This window comes from Hevea brasiliensis, chromosome 12, assembly GCF_030052815.1.
Source record: "Hevea brasiliensis isolate MT/VB/25A 57/8 chromosome 12, ASM3005281v1, whole genome shotgun sequence".
Taxonomy (NCBI): domain Eukaryota; kingdom Viridiplantae; phylum Streptophyta; class Magnoliopsida; order Malpighiales; family Euphorbiaceae; genus Hevea; species Hevea brasiliensis.
The window spans coordinates 6,206,289-6,218,392 of record NC_079504.1 but is presented as its reverse complement, the minus strand read 5'-3'; the positions used below and the strand labels follow the sequence as shown (position 1 = coordinate 6,218,392).

General features: G+C 37.2%; 1 long non-coding RNA gene and 1 pseudogene across 1 annotated transcript; both read right to left on the bottom strand.

Annotated features, from left to right (window-relative positions):
- LOC110669838 (probable pectin methylesterase CGR2) overlaps nt 1–12,104 on the bottom strand; it is a 48,984-nt pseudogene that overhangs the window by 3,435 nt on the left and 33,445 nt on the right.
- LOC131171302 (uncharacterized) lies at nt 2,772–4,641 on the bottom strand. The gene is made up of 3 exons (XR_009141939.1): nt 4,327–4,641; nt 3,537–3,593; nt 2,772–2,963 (listed from the first exon to the last, which is right to left on the bottom strand). It is a non-coding gene; the product is annotated as an uncharacterized LOC131171302 (long non-coding RNA).

Here is a 12,104-nt window from a genome sequence, read left to right as displayed (position 1 = left end):
CTGATTTTAAATGGCCAAGATTTAAATATGATTTAGCACTAGGAATTTCAACACTACAAGAAATTTCAGTAGAAACCAATAATAGAAATAAAATGGTAGCTGGTGGGGAAACAATTGGTGATGTCGATGTGTCTCCAATGTCTCCAAGAGTTGATTCTATGTTATCTGAATCTGAAGAAAAATCTCCCCACTCTTCAATACCTGAAGTCCCATCTCACGAGAATATTTATGATATAAGCTCTCCCACCACTACATCCTCTCATACTAACAACTTGGAATTATCTGTTGGTTATATTCTACCCCTCAGGCATAATCGTGGCAAGCCACCAAATAGATACTCTCCTGATTTTGAGGAAAGAAGGACAAAGTATCCCATTGCAAATTATGTGTCCACTCAAAAATTGTCAGAACCTCTCAAGGCTTTTGTGCACACCTTATCCTCATGTCATGTTCCAAACAGCATACAAGAAGCTTTAATGGATGCAAAGTGGGTTAAAGCTATAAAAGAAGAAATGAAGGCTTTGCAAAAGATTAAAACATGGACATTAGTTCCATTACCAAAAGGAAAAAAGAAGGTGGGGTGCAAATGGGTGTTCACCATTAAACACAAGGCAGACGGATCCATTGACAGATACAAGGCGAGACTCGTGGCTAAGAGATATACACAGACATATGGCATTGACTATCAAGAGACCTTCTCACCAGTGGCAAAACTAAATACTGTTAAAGTTTTATTGTCTTTAGCAGCAAATTTAGACTGGCCGTTGCATCAGTTTGATGTGAAGAACGCCTTTCTTCTTGGTGATCTTGAAGAGAAAGTTTACATGGATATACCTCCAGGATACGTTACATCATCTAAGGCTCAAGTTGCGTGTAAGGTACAACAAGCACTGTATGGATTAAAACAATCCCCCCAAGCATGGTTTGGTTGATTTAGCTTGGCAATGTAAAAATATGGCTACCAACAGAGCAATTCTGATTACACTTTATTCCTAAAAAATCATTTTGGGAAAGTGACAGCTCTAATAATCTATGTAGACGACAAGATTATTACAGGGGATGACTTGAAAAAGATCTCTAAACTTCAAGAGAAATTGGCAACTGAATTCGAAATGAAGAATCTTGGAGGGCTCAAATATTTTATGGGAATTGAAGTAGCAAGATCAAGACAAGGCATATTTCTCTCTCAAAAGAAATGTGCTAGACTTACTTTCAGAAGTGGGACTTTTAGATTGTAAACCGACAAACACACCAATTGTTCTGAATCACAAACTTGGGAAATGTTCAGATCATGCACCAACAAATAAAGAGAGGTATCAAAGGTTAGTTGAAAAACTCATTTACTTATCGCATACACGCCCAAATATTGCTTATGCGGTAAATGTTGTAAGTCAATTTATGCATCGCCCTAGCAAGTTTCATATTCGGATTCTTCGTTATTTAAAATCCACTCTTGGAAAAGGGCTTATGTTCTCCAAGCATAATCATCTAAACATTGATGGTTACACAGATGCTGATTGGGTAGGGAACATTTCTGATAGGAAGTCTACTTCGATCTACTTCAATTTTGTAGGAGGAAACCTTGTTGCATAGAGAAGTAAGAAACAAAAGGTAGTAGCATTGTCCAATGTTGAAGCTCAATTTCAAGGAATGTCTAAAGGACTTTGTGAGCTACTTTGGCTTAAGAAGCTAGTAACTGAAATTGGTTTTCCTCCTAGCTCTGAGATGAACCTCTTTGGTGACAACAAGGCAGCAATTGACATTTCGCATAATCCAGTCCAACACGATCGTACCAAACACGTTGAGGTAGATCTTCATTTCATCAAACAGAATCTTGAGGCCAAGATAATTCGATTTCCATTTGTTAAATCTGAGGACCAGTTGGCAGACATACTCACACAAGCTCTCTCCAGCAAAAACTTCTACAACTCACTTGACAAGTTAGGCATTCAAGACATGCATCCATCAACTTGAGGGGGAGTGTTGGCATGAGTTCTCAATAGGAATAGATTGGAGAAATTGTGGGATTAATCAGTGTGTAAATCTATACTTTCCTTCTTTGTATTAAGATCCCTACTTTCAGGGATCAACCATATTTTTAGCCTTAGATCATGTATAGCCATAAAGTAGCTTTCCATTATCTTCTTTGCTGTACCAAAATATACGTACTCAACTCTGCAATTGTGAATATATGAAAAAGAGTACTTGTTAACAGGAACTTCCAACATTTTATTCACAAGAGGTAGGTATTGTTCCCTTGAGCTTTGTGAAATATTTACTCATGTTCCACAAAATTCCCTAAATCCATATGTTCTAAAACATGCATGGAGAAAATTTTCAATGCAATTCCAGTAACTCGGAACTTTGATGTATATATGCATCCATTCTTTCTACACAATATTTTGCAATACATCAAAAACCTATGTATCCACTATGCAAGCAGTTTCAGGCAAGGACCACTAAACTTGAATTAAAGACTTATACCGCTTTCAGTTTTCAATATGCACACCCTATATGTCACGACCCAACCTATGGGCCGGACCGGCACTAGGACCTGGGGCAGCATAAAGCCCCCGAGGCCCGTAGTAAGCCTTACTGTTCTCAAATCCATAACCAGGCCCACAATTTAGGCCCAATATGCATATAAAATAATTTAAATCAAACTGTTATAATTTCATTTCGGGCCAACTTAGCCCAGAAATTTTTTTTTCAGAAACTAAAATCAGGGGAGCTCAGCTCAACCCTGTTATCTCATTTACAAACTGTTTAAATACCATACAAATCTTCATTTATTAATCTCAAAAATTTAAATTAACACAATTTCTAACAAGGTCCACACTATTACTAACACATGCGGAGTTCTAGATTTTAAATTTAGAAAAGATAGTAAAACAATTAAATAATCAACGTTAAACCTGCGAGGAAGAAAACAGGTTGCTCTGTAAAATAACTCCTCCTGTGGCCTGGAAAAATATTGAACAGGAGTGAGCGTTCGACTCAGAGAGTAAAATATCAATTTTAACCATAATCTCTATGACTATCTAAAGCTAATGCACCCTATAGAGTGAAATGCAACATCAACAATAATTTCACATCATAACAGCAAAAAGGTAATTTGAAGCACTCACACACCCAGTAATATCAATCATAATGTATGGGAGCTGATCCCCTATACAGCTCTCTTAGATCCAACCTCTGCCAACGAAGAACTCAAGCCGGACTTTCGCTTAATAAATCAAATCGGGGTCCCAGCGAAAAACTCAAGCCGTGTCTACCCCGAAGGACCGAGTCCCAGCGAAAATCTCAAGCCGTGTCTACCCGTCCTATCCATAGCCAACACCACATCACACGCACGTCAACGCACGCACACTGCTCCAAATTACCACAACAATATCCATGACACTTTAACAGTTATGAATGCAACATAAATCGTGCCTAGAGTTTAACTACATAGATATATGCATATAAGTGATGCATGAGCATGCTTGAATATATAATAATATCGAAATTACAATTAAAATAAATATTTTACTCACAGTACACCGATGACTATTGTGGCTGCTGGATGCAGAAAAATAGCTGATCTCGATCACCTAATAGTTAAATTATAAATTTATTAGTACTAAATTAAGATAAAACTCTAAAGAGGCAATAAACAGCCTAATTCATGCCGAAAATCCGGCAGAGTTTCCCCTATACCTAGGACCTACCCAACCTGCAAAAAGGCTCAAATAACACTTCTAAATTCAACTCATATCTCATTATCATTATATGGCCCCTCCTGGGCCCTCCAAACTAAGCAATACTCAAAATCTTAAAAATTACGTTTTAGTCCCTATAATTGACATTTTATAAAAATCTACTCAAATAAGCTCTAAAAATTCTAAAATTTTGTCCCGTGGTCCTTAATAATATTATAAGACTATTGCAAAATGAATTAAAATTTTCTAATCACCCATGAATATTTTATTCAAGAATATTACTCAATTCTATAAGTTTCCAACAGCTAACATATTCTTAATTCAACTCAATTCAATATTCACATTTTTAAACCTCCATCCTCAAGCTTCAACCAATTATATAAAATTTAAATATCTTAATTTCAAATAATTTTATATGCCCATATGCTAAAAATCTAACTAAAATCCATCTATATTTTTCAAAAATATTCTACAATCACTCAAAAATTCAACAAACACCATAGAACATCTCCAAATAATTTTACTTTCATCATATATTTTTCTTAGAATTTTTCTCCAATTTTTCCTGTTTAAGAAACACTGTATTTATGCTCCACAGACAGAGAAATAATAAAAATTGTCTTACCCGAAGTTTATCTGTATCTCAAAAATTTCAAAAATTTATGAGGAAGCCTCTGAAAGTTGAATCATCTCCATAGTCCACCGGAGCCACCGCTGGAACCACCGCGCACGATGGCCGGCCACCGTCGCCGGCGACATTTGCCGGATCTGATCATACCACCATGTTCCTCTCCTCTTCCTCAATCCATAGGTGGTCTCGGATCGTCGATCCAACGGTCAGATCGTTCTAGATTTGACGAAAAAGCTTAAAAAACCCGAAACTTCTCTCCTCCATATCTCACTCATCCGACCTCCATTTGCTGCAAAATTGGTATAAAAAAAAAGGTCTCGGAACAAGCTTTTTAACGCCACCTGAATCGCCTCGATCGGATGTCGGATGAAGCCGGAATCGCGCTAAAAAGTCGCTGTCCGCATGCGCTCATTTTCTCTCTCTTCTCCCTCTCTTGCCGCCGTTTCTGGTGGTCTGGCCGTCGCTGAAGGGTCGCCGGCCGGCTGGGGAGCCGCTTGGGAGGTCGCCGGCCGGTCACCGGAGAAGGAAAGAAGAAGAAGAGAGGGATGGAGAGGAGAGAAGAGAAAATTGGGGGGGGGGGGGGGTCCGCCTGATTTTTTTTGAATTTTTTTTTTTTTAATAAAGTTGGCTTTGACAGTGGAAACCCACTGTCACACGCCAAAATCCTTTTTTTTTTTTTTTTTTGTTGTTACATTCTTCCTCCCTTAAGAAAAATTCGTCCTCGAATTTTCGAATAAACAAAGAAATAAGAAAAAGAAGATTATTAGAACAAGTACAATCATTACTCCTCCAGCTATGCAGAGATTGGTAAAACATTTATTCTTCAAATTACTCGTATATTATATATGACATTCTACCGCTCTCTGATTCTACTATAATGTCCTATTTGTCATCATCTCTTTCTAGAGGGCTTTTATCTTGTAACTATTCATTGACTATTTTTTTTTTTCTGACATTTCAAGTATTCGTTATACCTCACTGTTCTTGACTTAATGTCTCATAACTTCAATCAACTTTGGTGCTTACCTCACTTTTATTACGCCCCAACATGTCTTTTGGTGATTTCAGTCCTCATTCCTTTGTCTCAATAATCTATGTTTCCCCAATGACATAACTTATGTTCCTTATTCCATGGTATCCTATGAGTAGCTTTCCTGTAGCACCTAATCTAGGCATCTTGTTTGAGATCTTCACTCTTCTTATGACCTCAGTGGTCAATACCTATAAATCTTCTCACTCCAATGATACTTCAAAATTTTTTTTTTTTCTCTTTTGTGTCATTACTAAGATACTTAGACCAACCTCTATCCATCTTATGTAACTAGTCAGGTAGAGTCTCCTCCAAGGGCCAAGTGTATCATCTATCAACATTGGAAAGTAAACTGGGTCTCTCCTTCTAGGTAACAAAAGTGTTTATATTCCCTGACAACTCAACCCAATGCGACTTTATCAATTCTCACTCCTTCTCTGGAATGGAAATATCTAGACTTCTTCCTATAGCTCCTTAGTATGTGGCCTACTTCTGACACATTGGCACTCAGATCGAGGCTCTACTACTCCTTTAATCTATCATCTCATAATAACTTGTTTTAAACATCTCTTAGTGTGTTCCTAGCATACTATTCCTCCTTATCCTCATCATTATAACTAGCTCTACCGAGCTTTCTTCCTATTCTTTAGATCTTATCCACTTCCTTTTCATATTTCTGCTATTGTTGATATCTTTTCAACCTGCTGCAGTTATTCCTAAATCTTAATCCTATTTCACCCTTACACCTTTTCCTTCAAGAATGTCCATCCCATCATCAACTTTAACTTTCACTTTATTTCTTAGTCTTATCTTGATTACTAGTTCTATTACTTCGGGAATTCTAACCTTACGATTTACTCCTACCAGCACATTCTTCACCTTTTGTAACACTTATAATTAACCATAGAAAATTTTTCTTGTATCCTCTTTTCCCAACTTAACTATCAAAACATTATCATTCCCTACCAGCCTTAGTAGGAAATTGCTCATCCTGGATGAATAGGAGCCCTTGAATTATAAGTTCCATCTGAACTAACAAGGTTGTGGAAAATGTGTGCCATGCCTTAATTCTAAACAAAATACTTCATGTGTTCATTCTCCTTAATATAATCACATATACTGCCTATAGCTTTCCAAACTTCAGCCTCAACTTTTTCCATTAGAAACAATTTCATCTATTGAAACTCATCCATAAATAGTACTTCCTCTAGCTCATAATTTAAAACGGTTGCAAGCCTTAGTAGCTAACTCCATTTGACTCCTGTCACTATTCTGATCGTCCTTTCATACTTAACACTAGGTACGTACTTACTGTCATTCTCATATCAGAAAATTATGTATGAATTGGTGCCTACCAAACTCTCAAATAACTAGGTCTTCTTGACTCAGTCTCTGTTCCTTATATAACCTTCTAGAACCAAAAGCACAAACTAAACTTGAAAAGAAAGAAAAATACTCTTATATTCAACTATGCCCGATTGTTCATATAATAATGTTTAACCTATGTTTCTTGGTTTTTCTCTCCAACTTTCATTATCTTCTAGCACAATTGTGCTCTACCTATAAGGTATCATATGCATGAACCCTTTACCGTACCATTGTCCTTCCTGACATAATATTTTAAAATTTATTAACTTTACTTATACTCGACCTATGATTCATATCTATCATCATTTATATTGTGCCATTAACTTTTGTTGATTCCTGAAAGATTTCTCTCACTAATAAATTCTTCCAACACTAATTCCACCCTTATCTATGGTCATTAATTTGATCCTTGAACTTTCTAATGATTTATAACCACCCATACTTGTCACTTCTCGTTCTACCCCTACTGTTGTTCTGTCGTTATTGCTTCACTAAAAAGTAATTATGTTGGTCACACTAAAAATGTTTGCCTGACATTCATAATGAACCTCTAACTACCTTCTCACTATCTCAAAAGTCTAACTTAAAGCCTCTGTGTCATTATCTATCATTCTTTTCCTCTCATCATCCCTTTTTAATCCCTTAGATTAACTTTTATTCAACTTACTACTTACTAACTTCTTCTTCTCTGCCTAATTAGATAGTCCGCAATATCATCGCACACCCTCTAGCTTTTGCTCATTATTATTGTATTCCTCGCCTAATCTTCTTGATACTGTTAACAAGTTAAAAGAATCTTGCCCCATTGCTATCCACTTCACTTTAGAAATAGAGAATAGATAGAGTATGATCCAATCATGAAACTCCAAGCTCTATAATTTAGCCCTTGGCACTACCTCAACTACATCATACTATGAGTATCACATTACTAGATTCCATATCTCCATCACTATTCTCACTAATGTGGACCCATTTTAGGTTTTCCATCCTTGTCATTCACCTTGCCAAGAATAACACTTAGCCTACCCTATATCTTAACTTTATTCCTTTTATTATGCGCTCTTCAGGTTGTCCTTCCATTTATTTCCTTTGTCTTACCCAAAATAGAACTTGACCATTCCATCCCTGGTTCCATTCTTCTCCCTAACATGACAGCTGTACCTGCTAACTATATCTTTCAGAGTCTCTACCACGTTATTACATATCTATGCTACTCAGATTTGGTCCTTTGACCACTCTAGCTAGTACTTTCACTGACATTTAGATTATATTGCATCTGCAATCAATTGTCCAAACCTTCATCCTGCACTTTCTCTATCCATTGGCCTTCTATAATTTATCTTCGCTAATTTATTTCTCTTAACACTATTATAATTAGATTATACTATTGTTTTGAACAGTATGAAGTTAGAAAGGAACTCAGGAAATTGCAGTCATACTTTTATTGCATGATCTCTATTCTTATCCTTTAGCTTACATAATACTCTTACTACCTCAAGAACTGATTCTGCAGTAATTTTATTTATTTGTTATTATTATTATTTTCCATGTTTACTCAATTAGCCAAAACTTAAGATTCTGGGCACCCAAACCCGTCATCCAATTCAAAGGATTTACATCCATTGTGATCTGATTATATATGATTCCTATAATGAAACTTGTATCCTCTGCAGGATACCCGAACCAACTTCTCTCTACCACACTCTACAGTCCCATCTGGGGCACTATTTTGTTGGTCACCATTATTAGTAATAACTTTCGATCCCTTCTGAAAAGATAGGACTACACCCTAACTTGCAGCAACAAAGGTACTACATTTACCACCTTGCCCAAAACCATGTCAAATTAATGTCTCTTTTATCATAGCATAGCTCTGTAAATCATCAATTCCTAATTTTGACCTTCTCTAGGTAGTAGGATTGTACTTTATTCCATACTAATACACACAAGGTATACTATTCTCACTAAGCTCTAAGCAAAATGTTTGTCATACTACAAAAACCATCCAAAATTCCATACCGAAGACTAGATGGTCTTACTCTATAGGTGTCACCTTTACTTTGCCGCTAGTCCGAAACCTCTGGTCTGATGGCAACTCTTACTGTAACTCTAGCTCATGCTAGGGTAACTGAGTCACTGACTCTAGTTATCACCCAACTGTGACCTTTCAATATTCTAACTCTAGACCCCTAATCAGGACTTCTCAACTCCTCTGCAGATATAGAACTATGTTCTGGCATAACTGTACCAAAACAGAAGCCATCCGTAAACACCCTCATTATGGAGCACCACGGGGATGCACGTAGCTCTACACAATAATCTCATGTCGGTACTGTAATCTGCAGCTTACAGAGCAGACATCGAGAACATTGTATAGTTACTACGATACGTCCTGACAGACTAGGTCTCTTAATCTCTTATCTCTCTTGAATCTTCTATTATCATAAACTTATTCTGACTGGGTCATCCACTGATGACTGCCAGCAGTGGTATCCTCATCCTTATCTAGGGCAACTATACTTTCAAGACTCACTTTTATGTACTCGTGCCTTGCACGAAATGGGCAAACCATTTAAACCCATACTGACAAAAATATAGTATTTATTGTCGTACGTGTTTCCATGGTAGACCTCAATAAGTTTGCTAAATCTATTTCATGTTTCTATGTACTCCACGAAAATCAAGACACTAACTGAGGTACTCTTATATTTCCCGAGGTATAACGCAGAATCTAGAAACAAGGAATTACAGTAAAAGACGAAACAGAATCCTACACTCCGCATGTAACATCCTAACAAAACTCCTTTTACACTCCCAATTATATTATTTCTCATGAATCTAGAGCCTAGGCTCTGATTCCCCCTTTGCCACGACCCAACCTATGGGCCGGACCGGCACTAGGACCTGGGGCGGCATAAAGCCCCCGAGGCCCGTAGTAAGCCTTACTGTTCTCAAATCCATAACCAGGCCCACAATTTATGCCCAATATGCATATAAAATAATTTAAATCAAACTGTTATAATTTCATTTCCGGCCAACTTAGCCCAGAAATTTTTTTTTCAGAAACTAAAATCAGGAGAGCCCAGCTCAACCCTGTTACCTCATTTACAAGCTGTTTAAATACCATACAAATCTTCATTTATTAATCTCAAAAATTTAAATTAACACAATTTCTAACAAGGTCCACACTATTACTAACACATGCGGAGTTCTAGATTTTAAATTTAGAAAAGATAGTAAAACAATTAAATAATCGACGTTAAACCTCCGAGGAAGAAAACAGGTTGCTCTGTAAAATAACTCCTCCTGTGACCTGGAAAAATATTGAACAGGAGTGAGCGTTCGACTCAGAGAGTAAAATATCAATTTTAACCATAATCTCTATAACTATCTAAAGCTAATGCACCCTGTAGAGTGAAATGCAACATCAACAATAATTTCACATCATAACAGCAAAAAGGTAATTTGGAGCACTCACACACCCAGTAATATCAATCATAATATATGGGAGCTGATCCCCTATACAGCTCTTTTAAATCCAACCTGTGCCAGCGAAGAACTCAAGCCGGACTTTCGCTTAATAAACCAAATCGGGATCAGCGAAGAACTCAAGCCGTGTCTACCCCGAAGGACCGAGTCCCAGCGAAGATCTCAAGCCGTGTCTACCCGTCCTATCCATAGCCAACACCACATCACACGCACGCCAACGCACGCACACTGCTCCAAATTACCACAACAACATCCATGACACTTTAACAGTTATGAATGCAACATAAATCGTGCCTAGAGTTTAACTACATAGATATATGCATATAAGTAATGCATGGGCATGCTTGAATATATAATAATATTGAAATTACAATTAAAATTAATATTTTACTCACAGTACACCGATGACTATTGTGGCTGCTGGATGCAGAAAAATAGCTGATCTCGATCACCTCATAGTTAAATTATAAATTTATTAGTACTAAGTTAAGATAAAACTCTAAAGAGGCAATAAACAGCCTAATTCATGCCGAAAATCCGGCAGAATTTTCCCTATACCTGGGACCTACCCAACCTGCAAAAATGCTCAAATAACACTTCTAAATTCAACTCATATCTCATTATCATTATATGGGCCCCTCCTGGGCCCTCCAAACCAAGCAATACTCAAAACCTTAAAAATTACGTTTTAGTCCCTATAATTGACATTTTGTAAAAATCTACTCAAACAAGCTCTAAAAATTCTAAAATTTTGTCCCGTGGTCCTTAATAATATTATAAGACTATTGCAAAATAAATTAAAATTTTCTAATCACCCATGAATATTTTATTCAAGAATATTACTCAATTCCATAAGTTTCCAACAGCTAACATATTCTTAATTCAACTCAATTCAATATTCACATATTTAAACCTCCATCCTCAAGCTTCAACCAATTATATAAAATTTAAATATCTTAATTTCAAATAATTTTATATGCCCATATGCTAAAAATCTAACTAAAATCCATCTATATTTTTCAAAAATATTCTACAATCACTCAAAAATTCAACAAACACCATAGAACATCTCCAAATAATTTTACTTTCATCATATATTTTTCTTAGAATTTTTCTCCAATTTTTCCTGTTTAAGAAATACTGTATTTATGCTCCACACACAGAGAAATAATAAAAATTGTCTTACCCGAAGTTTATCTGTCTCAAAAATTTCAAAAATTTATGAGGAAGCCTCTGAAAGTTGAATCATCTCCATAGTCCACCGGAGCCACCGCCGAAACCACCACGCACGGTGGCCAACCGCACGTCGCCGGCGACATTTGCTGGATCTGATCATACCATCATGTTCCTCTCCTCTTCCTCAGTCCATAGGTGGTCTCGGATCGTCGATCCAACGGTCGGATCGTCCTAGATTTGACGAAAAAACTTGAAAAACCCGAAACTTCTCTCCTCCATATCTCACTCATCCGACCTCCATTTGCTGCAAAATTGGTATCAAAAGAAAGGTATCAAAACAAGCTTTCCAACGCCACCTGAATCGCCTCGATCGGATGTCGGATGAAGCCGGAATCGCGCCGGAAAGCCGTTTTCCTCTGTGCGCGCATTTTCTCTCTCTTCTCCCTCTCTTGCCGCCGTTTCTGGTGGTCTGACTGTCGCTGGAGGGTCGCCGGAAGGTGGGGAGCCGCTTGAGAGGTCGCCGGCCGGTCACCGGAGAAGGAAAGAAGAAGAAGAGAGGGAAGGAGAGGAGAGAAGAGAAAATTTGGGGGGGGGGGTCCCGATTTTTTTTGAATTTTTTTTTTTTTTTTAATAAAGTTGGCAGTGACAGTGGAAACCCACTGTCACACGCCAAAATCCCTTTTTTTTCTTTTTTTTTTTTTTTGGTTGT